Source organism: Leuciscus leuciscus (assembly GCF_965113295.1).
Source record: "Leuciscus leuciscus genome assembly, chromosome: 21".
Taxonomy (NCBI): domain Eukaryota; kingdom Metazoa; phylum Chordata; class Actinopteri; order Cypriniformes; family Leuciscidae; genus Leuciscus; species Leuciscus leuciscus.
The window spans coordinates 11,324,061-11,339,221 of record NC_138745.1 but is presented as its reverse complement, the minus strand read 5'-3'; the positions used below and the strand labels follow the sequence as shown (position 1 = coordinate 11,339,221).

Sequence of the window (15,161 nt, the reverse complement as noted above, 5' to 3'; positions counted from 1 at the left end):
AAAAGTTACATTTTGACTGTGCTCTCTGCAGATGTTCATTCACTTTTTTTGTATTATAAGCTGTTTTTGATTGTGGTATACAGCAAACATTTCAAGTCATAACTCTTTATTATTTAGTTGTGAATAAGAGCGGCTTTGTATGTTACTAATTATTCAGAATATGCGTAAGTCCACAAGCATTATATGAGAGCTGCTGGTACATAATTCTATTTTTTTTTTTTTCTGAAGGATTATATTGCTCATTGGAAATAACAAGAGGATGTTGGTTAGAAGTCGTCTCGGGTTACTAGTGTAACCCTCGTTCCCTGAGTAGGGAACGAGACGCTGCATCGATACTCGATACTTTGGGGAATGCCTTCGGCATGAAGCGTCTGAAGTCAACTATGGAACTATTCCAATCTTGATTGGTGCAACGTCATTACGTCACTCGTGACGTCGCATGTGACGGTGATCCGGAAGCTATAAAACGGTCACAGGAACCAGGAAATGTTAGCTTCTAATTTGTCAAAGCAAGTCGCTCTCAGGGGCGCGGAAAGTGTGGCCGAGGGATGCAGCGTCTCGTTCCCTACTCAGGGAACGAGGGTTACACTAGTAACCCGAGATGTTCCCTTTCGTAAAGGGAACTCCCGCTGCATCGATACTCGATACTTTGGGGAACGAATACCCACGCCGCCACACTGAGAGAAAAACGCCCTGGTGTAAAGCATCTGGTACACCCACGGACAATAGAATGAGTAGAGGGCAGATCCAAACTAGTCTGTTCAAAAGATTCGGTGTAAGAAGGGGAGGTCTGGAACCAGAGGCTCAACTGACCTCATGGATGGGAATCCCAGATAGTAGAAAATGTTAGATAAGAGGTGAAGGCAAAAGCGCACCTTGTACTTCAGATATGAGTGGTTTCTGCAGATAACCAACTGTCTAATTGATAAAGGGGAATAGCTCCTAACCCTTGATACATCACTAGATGGATTGACTCCTCCCAGCCCGAGGCCTAACATAGGAACCTCCAAGGCTAACACCTGAAGAATCATGATATTGCCTACAGGTACCTCAGTACCGGGGCAAAAATATAGTAGAGTGGCTCCCACGCTAGTAAGTGAGAGGGGGCAGCACCACCACTCTTCCAGGGAGTAAGACGAGCAGGAAGCAGACTCAATAGATTATCCTATATACTCATATATACTTATATATATATTCATATATGTCATCCACAGGACATGATGGGTGCCAGGGATAACCCATCAGCCTGATGCCAATAGGCTGGATGAAAAGGATTCATCCTCCAATCTACAGGAACATGGAGTTTCAGTGGGAACATCCCTTCGTGGACACCCTTAGAAGCTTGCGGAGGGCACTAAGGCCACCACAGAGGCCCTAAGCATGAACAGGAGATCCCGTTAGAGAGCGGGATGGAACACCAGTACTGAAGCCAGTGGGCAGTAATAAACTGGGTTCAATGCCCTCCCTAACTTAATTGTTTAGTTCCTAGTAGAGTGGGGTTCTAGTATGGGTGTCCTGACCACCTCGGTGGAAAGGGCAACCTAATTATGGGAGGGACCCCCTCAGGGGCCAGACCCATAGTCTCCATAACTCTGGTCGGGGATGAAATAATGTACCATCAGCCTGAGACAGAAGATCTCTCCTAATAGGAATTTTCCATGGAGGACTCTCCAAGAGACTAATAAGGTCCTCCAATAACTAATAAGAGACTAACCCTAACGGAGCTACAAGGAGTAGTCTCACTCCGTACCTCCTGACCCTTTCTAGAACCCCAGGGAGCAGAGCGATCGGGGGAAAAGCGTACAGATGTGACCTCGGCCACATCTGTACCATGGCATCCAAGCCCAAAGGAGCTGGATGTGTGAGAGAGTACCAGAGCGGGCAATGAGAGTTCTCATGAGAAGCGAACAGGTCAACCTCCGCCCGGCCAAACTCTCTCCATATAAGCTCAACCACTTCAGGGTGGAGCCGCCATTCCCCGGGCCTCAGCCCCTGCCTCAACAGGATGTCTGCTCCCATATTTTCAACCCCAGGAATATAAATAGATCTGACAGAGAGAAATTTGTCCTGGGACCAAAGAAGAATTTGATGCGCCAGTCTACAAAGAGGGCGAGATCTCAAACCTCCTTGGCGGTTGATATAAGAGACCACCGACATATTGTCTGTCCTAACAAGAACATGATGGCCTCTGAGGTCCACAAGGAAGTGCCTCAGGGCAAAAAATACGGCCAACATCTCCAAGCGATTAATATGCCATGTGAGATGATGGTCCTTCCAAGTACCTCGGGTGTAACGGCCCTCCATAACCGCACCCCAGCCCGTGAGGGACGCATCCGTAGTCAGAGTTTTTCTCTGACATGGTGCTCCCAAAACCGGGCCTTGAGACAGGAACCATGGTTTCTTCCACATGACAAGAGAACGAAGGCATCTGCGCGTAACTCTGATCATGCGAAAAGGGTTTCCCAGAGGAGAAAATCCCTTGTTCCTGAGCCACCACTGCAAAGCCCTCATATAGAGCAGACCAAAGGGTATTACCGTGGAAGCTGCAGCCATAAGACCCAAAACTCTTTGAAAGTGTTTGACAGTGATAGCCTGGCCTAACCTAATACTCTTCATTGTGTTTAAGATAGTATTAATACGAGCAGGAGACAATTGTGCCCGCATCGTAACTGAGTCCCACTCTACTCCCAGAAACGTAGTCCTCTGAAGAGGAGTTAAGGAACTTTTCTTCACATTGAGTCTCAACCCCAAGCACCTCAGATGACGCAAAACAACATCTCAATGTTGAATTGCCAGTTCTTTCGACTGAGCCAAAATGAGCCAGTCATCTATGTAATTTAAGATACGAATCCCCTGAAGTCTCAATGGAGCAAGGGATGCATCCATACATTTAGTGAAGGTGCGAGGGGATAAGGCTAGGCCGAAAGGAAGAACCCTATATTGATAAGCTTTTCCCCCAAAAGCAAATCTAAGAAACTTCCTGTGTTGAGGGATGATGGAAATATGGAAATATGCATCCTTAAGATCTATCGTCACAAACCAGTCCTCGGATCTGATTTGTTGAACGATCATAGGTATAGTTAACATTTTGAACTTAAATCTCCTCAAAGATTTATTCAATACCCTAAGATCTATAATGGGACGCAGCCCACCATCCTTCTTTGGAACTATGAAGTACCGGCTGTAGAACCCGGAATCCCTCTGCTCTAAGGGCACATATTCTATGGCCTCCTTAGCTAAGAGAGTCTGAACTTCATCTTCCATCACCTGAGCCTGATCAGGAGATACCAGCGTATGAATAACACCACTAAATTTAGGTGGTCTATACTGGAACTGGATTCTATATCCCTTCTCAACTGTACTCAAGACCCACTGAGATATATTTTGAAGACCTTTCCAGGTGTCTAAATAATCTACTAAGGGAATCAGTCTCTCAGGACTGACCTCAGGTGTTTTATTTTCATTTTTATTTTTATTTTCATTTTTATTTTCGGTGACCTGAAGCAATCTTCTGGCAGGAACTAACCGAATCATTTTTTCTACAGGCCTCGTGAGAGGTAGCGAACGTTTCAGGGCCATAGATTTCATAGGAACACTCTGTGAAATACATTCGCTAGAAGTCGATGCGTCCCGAAGCGCACTTGACGGCGGGAAGTAACATCGATTTCCTGAGGGCTCCGCGGAACGAAGTTTTAAAAAACCCACGCGGAGGGGGACGCCCTCAGAGGCCTGAACCTCCCGTCACGGCCTCTTAGCCGAAGCCTTCCTTGCTTGAATAACAGTCCGCAGATCTGTTTTCGGCTTGGAAGGCTTCGGCTGAGAGTGTTGCCGCTGACTCCAGGCCCCTTGGGGGGGAGCGCGAGAGGCAACACTCTCCTTCTGCCTCAGCAGGTGTGAGGAGCTGGCGGCGGCCTCATGGGACTGCCCCCTGGCAGCAGCCCCACGAGACCTGGAACGACGGCGGGGGATAAGCTCTTTGAATGCGGCTGACTGTCGTTTCGCCTCCTGAAACCTATCGACGACATTGTTGACACCGTCGCCGAAAAGGCCAGAAGGCGAAACTGGGGCATCGAGGAGACAAGCCCTGTCCTTGTCCCCGATGCCCGACAGATTCAGCCACAGATGTCTCTCCGTGGCTACCAGTGCTGCCATGGAGCGGCCGATGGCACGGGCCGTCTCCTTGGTAGCCCGGAGAGACAAGTCAACCACTCGACGCATCTCTCTGATGTCGTCGAAGGCGACCTCCTCGCTGTCGTCCACCTCTTTGAAGAGGTCGGCCTGGTTAGAGTTCTCAACGGGCCTGAAAATTACAACCCGACCCGACCCGGCCCGTGGCTTTTAAAGCCCGGACCCGATGTAATCCGACACATCAACATGAATTATCTGCCCGAACCCGGCCCGCGGCGGAATTTTTTTTTCTCATACACGTATTATCATGACAAGCAGACGCGAATTCAAATCAACCTTTAATGTTCACGCCTTTTAACAATACAAACAACTGAAACAATCAACTTTAAATATATAAATAGGCTGTAGTAGCGACGGTGAAATCACCTGCAGCAAGTTTACTTTCACCAACTCCATCTTCTTCTCCAGGCTAAAGGCGTGCACGCAGCGGCGTCTGCCCCCGCCCCTCTCCATGATGCACGTTGCGCGCAGCAGCCAGACTTTCTTTACGGTGAACAGCAGCGATGTTTGATAAATGTTTTTTTGTTTTGTTTTTTACTGAGCGGAAAAGATTAAGCCCGAGGTCCGACCCGACCCGAGTCATTTGCTTATATTTTCGACCCGAACCCGGCCCGAACCCGCGGGTCCCGTCGGGTTTGTCGGGCCGACCCGACCCGTTGAGAACTCTAGACCTGGTATGCCTGCAATAGCCCCATCGTATGCAGACAACTACCAGCCCGACCTGCCGCCATATATGCCTTCCCAACCAAGGCCGATGTTGTACCGCAGGGATGACGCAGCGTCAGGGGAGAGATGGGAAGCAAATGACTCCTCAACCCTGGGCATCATCCCATAGCCCTCCTCCCTGGCACCCATTATATTGGAATATAACTGTAGATTGGGGCCAGATATTCTGGAGGAGAAGGGCTTATCCCACGATCTCGACACCTCGGTGTGGAGATCGGGAAAAAATGGCAGACTCCGGCGTGGAGGCTGCGACCGAGTCTGCAGGAAGCGCTCATCCAGTTTACTTTTCTTAGTCGCCTCCTGCATTTCTGGTGGCCAATCGATCTTTAATTTGGCCACTGCTCTGGTCACAACCTCTAGCAGCTCCTCAAAGGCAGGGGAATGGGGTGGCGAATTTTCACATTCCCCTGCCTCGATGCCCGAAATATCTAGCTCCTCGGAACCAGATAATTCGAGCATCGGTTCCACAGCAGAGGCGGAAAAAGCCACAACGCGGGCTTCCGCACCCTGAGCGGAACTTCGGGAGCTAGCTTCAGAATGCTGAGAAAGGGCCGAAGCCGTCTCAGCATTATCCACTAGCTCCCTCTGCGATCCCCATGAATGCAGACGGCGTGCTGCCTCGGCAGCAGCAGGACCCGATCCATGGGGATCGCGAGCCTGACCAGCTTCATTAAACATGGCCCGGCGGGAGCGTAGCGTTCTCAGGGACAGTGTTTCACAGTTAGCACAGACAGCGCCCTCGAGCGCTGCCTGTGCATGCTCCACTCCCAGACAAACTACACAAAGCGAGTGTGTGTCACTGCCTGAATAGCTTCTCCTTATTCGCCATAACAATATATATATTGACAAGTGACAAACAACACCAAATAGAAAAGACAGTTTGACATATAGCGCTTGCTGAAGACCAGAAGCTAACATTTCCTGGTTCCTGTGACCATTTCATAGCTTCCGGATCACCGTCACATGCGACGTCACGAGTGACGTAATGACGGTGCACCAATCAAGATTGGAATAGTTCCATAGCTGACTTCAGACGCTTCATGCCGAAGGCATTCCCCAAAGTATCGAGTATCGATGCAGCGGGAGTTCCCTTTACGAAAGGGAACTATTATTAAATGCTAGAGATTCAGAATATGCTGAAGTTTGTATTAATTTACTACAAGTATGCTGCTAGTACAGGCACACATTTATTTTCCTGTTGGTTCTTTGGTTGGGACATCCATTTGTTTTATTAATAAAATTAATATAAGAAGTATTGGAAATAAGTTCGTTATGGGTCATCATAAATACTTTGCTTTAAAAGTACCAAGTAGTAAAAAAAAAAAAAAAAAAATTTAATAATCGATAATCGTTACCCTCTGAATCGTAATCAAATCAAATCGTGAGGTGCCTAGACTAGAGATTCCCACCCATCAATTGTCGACGAGAAGAGCAACCGGAGAATTCTTCACAACGATCAGATGCAATTCCACCCCCAAACAATTAACAATAATTTACTGTTTATAAGCGACGACATGATTATGAAACTTAAAAGGTGGAGTTCAGAAAGAAGTGCAATGTGTCCTTTATGCACAGTATAAATAAATGAAAAAAATCATTAAGAACTTTACTGGCTCATAATTTTTTTATTAGAGCGTTTGAAAAAGGAATGACTGCTAAAATGTATTTGCACCGTACTGAATAAATTATTTTGGCCCCTGAATGTAACATGTGGCCCCTTAATGGCCCCTGTTACAGAAAAATCCTAGAACCACCACTGCCTGACATAAACTTGATAAAAAACAGCAGGTTGCACTGACAAAGTTTAAAATGTAGTTTAAATTATACACTCCTCATAACTGCATTAATTTAATCTAGCCCGCTGCCTATAAAATAATGCTTATAAAATGCTTATAAAAACTAAAGTAGCCTATACCTGTACATGGAAAGATCGCAAGAAAAGCTTGACGTGTTTGACAAACTAAACTAAACATTTTTTCAGGCTATTTTCTATTTGTTAAGATATTGATATGAACTGCTGGTGTCAAGTATAATGCTTCCTTCGTTGCAAGCCGGTGCGCTCTCTAAACTGTCTGGTGGACTTCTTTGAAACGACATAATCACATTATTAAACATTTAGAAAATCGATTTATGAATCGATTCAAATTGGCGGAAGATAGAATCACGATTCATATGTGAATAAAAAATATATATTTTTCACCCCTACTATTTAATACAACAAGACTATAATGACTAACAAGAAACACCTGAGAACAATAAAGACGACCAACCATTCATAGGTTATGTGTCTGTCACAGACACATAAGACAAGGGAAGCACAAGACATGATCACATGAGGGCAAGGAAGTCATATGACAACCAGGAAACATGACTGGAAATTTCAAAATAAAAGACATGAAACATAAATGTGAACCAAAACCCAGGACGAATTATTTTCATATCCTGAAGCCATATCGACAACACCCACGCCTTTTTCAAAGTGTGTCGCACTGATTTTAATAGGCTATCGGACGCTGTGGGAAAAACGACCTTACTCAGCACATTAAATCACAACGGCACAATCGCGCAGCAGAGGCACAGAAGGGCGCACCGGCATTCCTTATAGCAATGCTTCCTCAGAGAGGACTTGCAGCATGGTCAGAAAGATTTTAACAAAAAATCATATAAGCATGAATAATAGCACACTTTGTGCTCTCTTGTGCTGCAAAATCAACTATACAAACCCTGCATACAAGTAGGCTTCACTCCCTCCAGGGGTACTTAGAGCAGCAAAGTCCACTACTTACAATTAAAATTCTGCATGCTAGAAACATAAGCCTTACTCATGCAACACATACACACTGTAATCACACAATGCTAGGGCTAAAATCTAAAATGTAATTTTGCAGTGCATTTCTGTATTTGGTTGCATTGTGAGTATTTGCAGCATGTTTTGTCAAACTGCTGTTTTCTTAATTTGCTGGTGTTTTTTTTCTATTTGCATGTGTTTTCTTCAGTTTCAGCGTGTTGAGCTCTCTCAGCCACCGTAGATTTATGCGTGATGATCTATCTTAAAATGATCTAATCGCAAACAGAGTATCAGAGATCATCTAACTGCGTGCTTCAGTAATTTAATAAATTATTTTAACACGCTATGGATTTCATGCCAAATGAATTTTTTTTTTTAGCTTTGTGTTCAGCTGCTGCAATGAGAGCGGTCATCTGTAGGTTGTGAGGCATAAAAATACTCATCATCTTGTCTATTTTCAAAGGATCCATTAAATATCAGAAGAAGAATACCACAGAGGCTCTGACATTCTTCTCAGTGCTCACCCATTAAAAGAATACTAGACAAATATCTCTTCTATATGTGTCTGCTGAGCAATAGCATTTAGACTGACTGCTGATAAGACCATACTTCATATTATATTATATAGCATCTGATGTGTTTACGAAGTTCTCTGGCTGTGAAATCCATGCAGATGCTATTTACACTAATTTGATGTCCATAAAGGATGATCCATTGGCATTTTGTATAATTCTATGATCCAATTATGCATAATTTCCTACAAGGGACTGAAGAGTGGAACTGGCTCCTTGTCTAAGGCATGTTAAGATGACTGAGTTTACAAAAGTTTAGACCCTCATCTGTTGCAATATCTAAAAATATGTTCTGTGGTTTATAATCACATTCAGGGATTTGAGGTATCTGAGGTGCAGTGATTTACATATCCACTTACAGATGGTCCACTACAACAGATTTTCCAAATATGAGTGGAGCCTCTCCATGTAAAACAATGGGGTTTCTATGCAGTTGCTAGGGTGTTTTAGATGGCTGCTTACTGCCCCAAGCTTCTTTGATACTTTGCTCTAGTTAAGGCACCTTTAATGTTAATTCAATAATAACTCAAAAACTTAGCACGAGCTGAAACCTGACGTGAGATTTGGCCGTAGATTTCTGTTTGTTTAGTAAATGAGGGCCAATGAAACTAAACAAACATAGAACTACACGTTACATTTGGATACAAGGATAGTAATACCTGAAATCAGATACAATATCGGCATTATCCAACAAACAGCTATAATGTTTTAATCAATATCTAGAAATGCAAAACGTGTTTGTTTGTTTTTTTGTTTTTTTTTGTTTTTGTGAGGGTTGGGGAAAGTTTAGGTAATAGAAAAAGAGGTCAACGTAGCCATACAGAAATTTGTAGTTAAGCATTTACATATTTGGCAGATGCATCCAAAGTTACTTACATTGCATTAAAAGTACACAGTTTATCAGTTCATGCATCTCTTGGAAATCAAACCCATGACCTTGGCATTGCTAGCACAATGCTCTACTGTTCGTGTTACAGGGATGTTCCATAGAAACCACAAAATGAATCATGGTTACTACAGTCCCGTTTAGGGCTGCACAATATATCGAATTTATCGAAATATCGCAAATGTACATATCGTGATGTACATATCACGATATGCATATCGCAACGGCTTGCGATATCTGAATGATTTTAATAGGCTACTTCAAAAAGTTTTAGATAGATGCATGAATCAGAGAATAGGCTGGGATCATGACTGTTTAACAAGCCGTGAAAGAGAACTGAACTGGGGATTGCACGGTGTCCGATAGGCGGATTTCTGTGCGCACATTTCTGGTGTGTGTCAGACAGCACTTTAGTTGTTTTCCGCAGCTTTTTTGTTTCACTGAAAAAAAGAAAGTTGTACAGGAACAACATTAGTCTGAGTAAAATATGACAGAATGTTCATTTTTGAGTGAACTAGCCAATACTTTCAATAACCTTCAAATTCCCACAAGAGAGAGAGAACATTTTTCACATTGATTTGTCTGTCAATTTGTGGCAAATATAGACTAAAAGAGAATTATAAAGTTACTCCAACATTTCAAAGATAAGATACTTCCTCAAATATTTCAATCCTCTTGATTTGTTCAACAGGTCTAACTGTTGGACCATATTTACAGCCAGCCCAGCAGGGGACGAGATTTCTCTCTTAAACCCAGAGGAAAGCCTGTGGATTGGGGCTGGTTGCTTAAGCTTTGATCTAGATGCTCAGAGAAGCAGATACACACAGAGCCAAGAGCCATAGAGCACACAAATCCCACTCTATTAAACATGCAGCATACAAAATCATTTTCATGTGCAATCCCAAACAGAAAGAATCAACCATTAGTGACACCCACCTGAATTGCTTTGGACTTCAGACTGAACAAGCAGAATCTTCCAAGAACAACAAAGTCTCAAGAGCAGTACTTGAAATCATGCAACATAACAGTACAGTACATTAGTTCATGTCAAAATACAAGTAGCTACATACTAAAAGTGCATCACAAAAGCCCAATGAAGTATTACAGTCTTCATACTGTACATACTTTTAGGTTTTAGCTTTGTTATTCCTTTTTTTTTTTTTTTTTCAAAGACACAAGGTCCTCAAAATCCTGTAAAGGTAAACGGATAAAAGGGGATGAGAGCCTTCCAAAATGCTCACAGCTGCTCAGTTCTGATATGCAGATTTGTATCTCTTGATACTTGGCTCAAACAGAACCGAAATGCAGACCATTATCAAGAAAGCAAGAAAACCCTTGTCATTGCAGGGCCACAGAAAACGGATATGCTTTCAAGCTATAGCTTTGTGAAGAACAGACATAATTTTGAGTTGTTATTTGATGAAAATCTTGCCATTTACCATAGCTCTCAAAGCTTATCCCTGCTTGTACACATTCAAAACTGGTGCTGGTAATATTGAGCATCTAATTGCTTGCATAAAGACCAATCCAAGACAACTATTTCTTTAATACCAATTGTATTGAGTTGTTGTCTTCCAAGGTACCACCCAATACAATGCCATGAGGTAATACCAGTTTACAAATTTATATTCATGCTGTCAAAACATCACTCTGATACCATTTTCATTATATTGTGTATTATTTTGCACTTTTCCATACATTTAAAGTGAACACTTGGTTGTGAACAGGTATCACATACCAGTGCTTAATGCTCACATGCGTGTTGCCTGTATGTCTCCATAAATTCTACTATGCTGAGTACACAGTAACCATGTAATTCATACAACCTAAAATGTTTGCGCATTAGAGAAATATGCTGCCTAGCTGAGAGGCTAGTATGGTTAAGCGCTCAAAAATATTGACAGAAATTACATAAAAGTAGACTATATAATAACACAGATGCTTGTCAGTACATTCAGCCATGCAATTTAATCATATTTCAAAGGAAGTGAAGTAAGTTATGAAATTACATATAAAAATGTACTTAAGTCCTACTTAAGTGGATCGGAAAAGCATTGTAAAGTCAACTAATTGCATTTAATATAAATTAAAACCACAATACAAATTAATTTAATTGCAAAAAACATTACATTCACTTCACACTTAAGTATGTTCTTTTGAAGTATATTATTTCTGTAATAAGGGCTCTTTTTAAAAGTATGTACTTCTTTTTCCCAAGGAAGATATGTCACTGGTTGAAAAAAACACTGTAGTTGGTCTTTTTTAATTACCTTTTTTGGTACATTTGTGAAGCAAGTAGCCTAATTAAAATACTGTAACTTTGAGATCTCGATGTTGTCCTCATTGCCCTTGACCATATTTATTCTTACTTCTGAGCAAATGTATCTCTAATTTTGGCCAAAATGTTGGGCAGTTTCTCGGTTTATAGAATATCAACTTGTTCTGAAGTAAAAAAAAAAAACAAAAAAAAAAAACACCTGACAACTGATTACTGATTAATTATCCATAATTTATTAATAATAATAATAATATTGACACAAAAGTAGATCACTTTCTGTTAAGATTAAAAGTTAAAACGTGTATTTTTTACCAGCCATGAAATATAGTTAATCCTTATTAAAGTTACTCAAATACAAACAGATGTGCACTAATTAATCATATAATGTATAACCATGGAAACAAAATGACAAACGGGAACATAAGAACAAGGCAACAGGAAAAAAAGATGAGTGAATTAAATGTCCTTCAAAACTAAACCAAAAAAAGATTCAACTGAACCTAATTGTGACATAATTCCTCCTATCGGAAAGGTGCATCCATGCGTCATAAAGTCCAAATGAGGAAGGGAGGGTGAGGGCTCTGGAGGTGGATAAGGAGCCGATGAAGGAAGAAAAACCAGGGTGGCAATGATGGTGGGAAAATCTAGGAAGGCGAAGATAGGAGTATCCCCGATGGGACCAAAGACCGAGGTGGAGTCTGAGGGAAGTTAGAGTCAGATGGAGCCGAAGGAGTGGAGAGACAGAGTGGATTGGACGGCTCGTAAGTCTGTGGCACAGGCACCGGAGAGACAAGATAGCCTGGTGGAGCCGCAAAGATGATGGTCTCTGGTTGAGCCACGGGCATGCAGGAGGAGTCATGGTGGAGCCACGGGCATCTACAGGCCGAGGTAGAGTGACGGGATCAGCTGCTGGAGACGGAGCTGGGGGCTCCACATGCCTGGGCGACCCCGGAGACCTGAATTTTTGACACAGAGTATAGGTGTAGGTTCAGGGTTAGTATGTAGTTGTTACCCAGTTATTGTAATATGTACAGTACATGGGGAAAAGGACTTTCAAATAAAGTGCTACCATATATATATGGTTTTAGTTTTGTCTTGTGCATATTATTTTGTTCTGTGTTATGTTATTTAACTTTTGTGTTTTAGGACCCCCTTGAAAACGAGATGATGCATCTCAAGGGGCTTATCCTAAAGAATACAATTTGTTACAATTTATATATTAGTCCAAATATTTTTTTAGACTTATGAAACAGCTGCAGCACTGTATTCAAAAGGGTGCCATGATTTATTTTTTATTTTTATTGAATAATAAATTGTTATTGCCATTTGTGCCAAGTTCTATTGGAAGATATGTTGTCATAGCTTCTTGGTACATAACGGCTACCGTAGTTGCAACACGCATTTGAAAAAGCGAGGCGCTAGAGAGCACTATTCGTTTGAATGCAAAATACAATTTCACCGCTAGATTGGAGAAATTCCTACACAGTGTACATTTTAAAGCAGAAATGCTTTAAATGTTTTGAATGACAAGATAATCAAAGAGCAAGACATTGTTCAGCTCCTGTACCAAACAAGCACTGTTCGTCCAGGAATATTTTTCCAAAGAATGCCACTGTTTAGCTAAGCCTGGGTTTGATGTGTGGTCAGGATTCGAAGATTTTCAGTCTTCTATAAGATTTCCAGAAACCTCACACAAGCCCTTTGTGAGAAAATAATAGTTGTAGCCTGCATTATTTCAGCTTATGCTTATATGCTGTTTAACCTAATTAAAGTTTTCATTTGGCCTTTAATGAGCCTAAATACCAAGCAAAAAATCCAAAAAAACTTCATATGACTTGAACTTGCAGTGTTGGCAAATTGCCACTTATTTTATCCTGCTCAATGGGATTTGGGCAATATGAGATTTGTGCAGTCGCCTTAAGCCTCATTCAAGACATGTTGTATCAATATCAATTCATAAGATTAAAGCATAGTAATCTAGGATCAGGTTTTTCAAGTGTTCATGTCTTCATGAACATGGTTTTTATGGATGAGCTTATCCTAGATCAACAGCCTATTCAATTGTATTAAGATGATCACATATTACATAAGTACACCATGTTTGTGTTTTGGTTCCTTCTATTCTAATTGGAATAGAACACACTGCACACACTGGACACACTGCACCATGAATTGTGGTTGTTTTCAATCCACTGTGCCAGTAGTTTATTATCATTATTTCCTTATTATTTCATCAGTTTGTCTTCTTGCATTTCATTTATGCATTTCACTCACACAATTTTTTAGCCGGTTATAGGGTAAAATGGGGTAAGTAACTTGGGGTTATAGGGTTTTTAAATGGGGTAAAAATAAAATTCTCATCAAATGTAATTGATATGCTCTTTTTAACCTTGACTTTTTATCTTAACAGAAAGTTATCTGCTTTTGTGTCAATGGATAATATGTATTATATTGTTGTATTTTGTGTCCTATTTAGGGATTTGTGGAAAGTTAGAATATTATTCTGGAGTGAAAAGTTAGACCCATATTAGCTTTGACCAGCTCACAATTGGGGAAAAAGGCCCCATTGGCATCTTGTTGCTGGTGTTTTTATAATTTCATATGATGAATATTACAATTCATGTAGTTATTATTACACTATTCCATGAATTAGATTTCAAATTTCATTATCTTTTTTATTCATCACTAAGATGTCAGTTGACTGTATAATCTCAAGTCATAGTTTACGACTTATGGCTTCCCTTTCATTTAAAGTGTCTTTTTATATCATTCAGATAATTACATGGTGTAATTTAGATGAATTGAATAAATAAATTATATGAAAATATTTTTGTTTAAATAGAACATTTGATTTAGTATTTTATATGAATGACACAATTTTATGTTCTCTTATGTTTACTAATGAAGAAACAAACTAAATATTATAAGATGGATTTTATATATGCTGCAAAGATCATATGACACTTAAGATAAGTTTACCCACAACTCCACAGGTTGAAAAATGAAATTCAGCCATGTTCAAAGAATAATATACACATTACTGACGGCAGCTTTTTCCCTCTTCTTTTATCCCAAAGAGAGATTTGTATGTGCTGTCTCTATTCAGAATAACAATCAATACCATTTAGTGGCATTGACTAAGAGACATGAGTAATTCGGATCCATGTGCAGAGTTTATTCAATTCACAAAACCATAGACCAATGATTGCACACATCCATGGTCAAAACCAACTCAGTCAGTCAGGCTGACGCACACTTCAGAATACATTGCAGTAATACATCCCAGAACTAATAAAGACCAAGCGGATAAGACAGTATATTTATAGGGTGATGAATAGAGACATAATAGAAGTATCTTCTGTTTTGCTCCAGGTTTGGAATGGGGAGAGTAAATGATGACACAATTTTCATTTGCAGTGAACTATTACTTTTATTCTGTTATTAGGTAATCTACGGATCAAATGGTAGACAAAGGGGGAGAGTCAAGGAAACCTGTTTATAAACAGTTTTTAAAATCACACATTTCAGCTTATATACATATATTCTGCACCACAGGGTGCAGCTGTGGAGCTGTGGACTATTAAAGGTGCTCTAAGTGATGCGACGTGTTTTTTAGGCCCAAACATGTTTTGTCACATACAGCAAACATCTCCTCACCATCCGCTAGCTGCCTGTCCCCTGAACACACTGTAAAAAAACGCGGTCTCTCTAGACACCACAGGC

At 41.1% G+C, this 15,161-nt stretch overlaps 1 long non-coding RNA gene across 1 annotated transcript in view; it reads left to right on the top strand.

Annotated features, from left to right (window-relative positions):
• The window catches only part of LOC309484923, a 31,518-nt gene that overhangs the window by 14,765 nt on the left and 1,592 nt on the right, over nt 1–15,161 (top strand). The window lies entirely within an intron of this gene.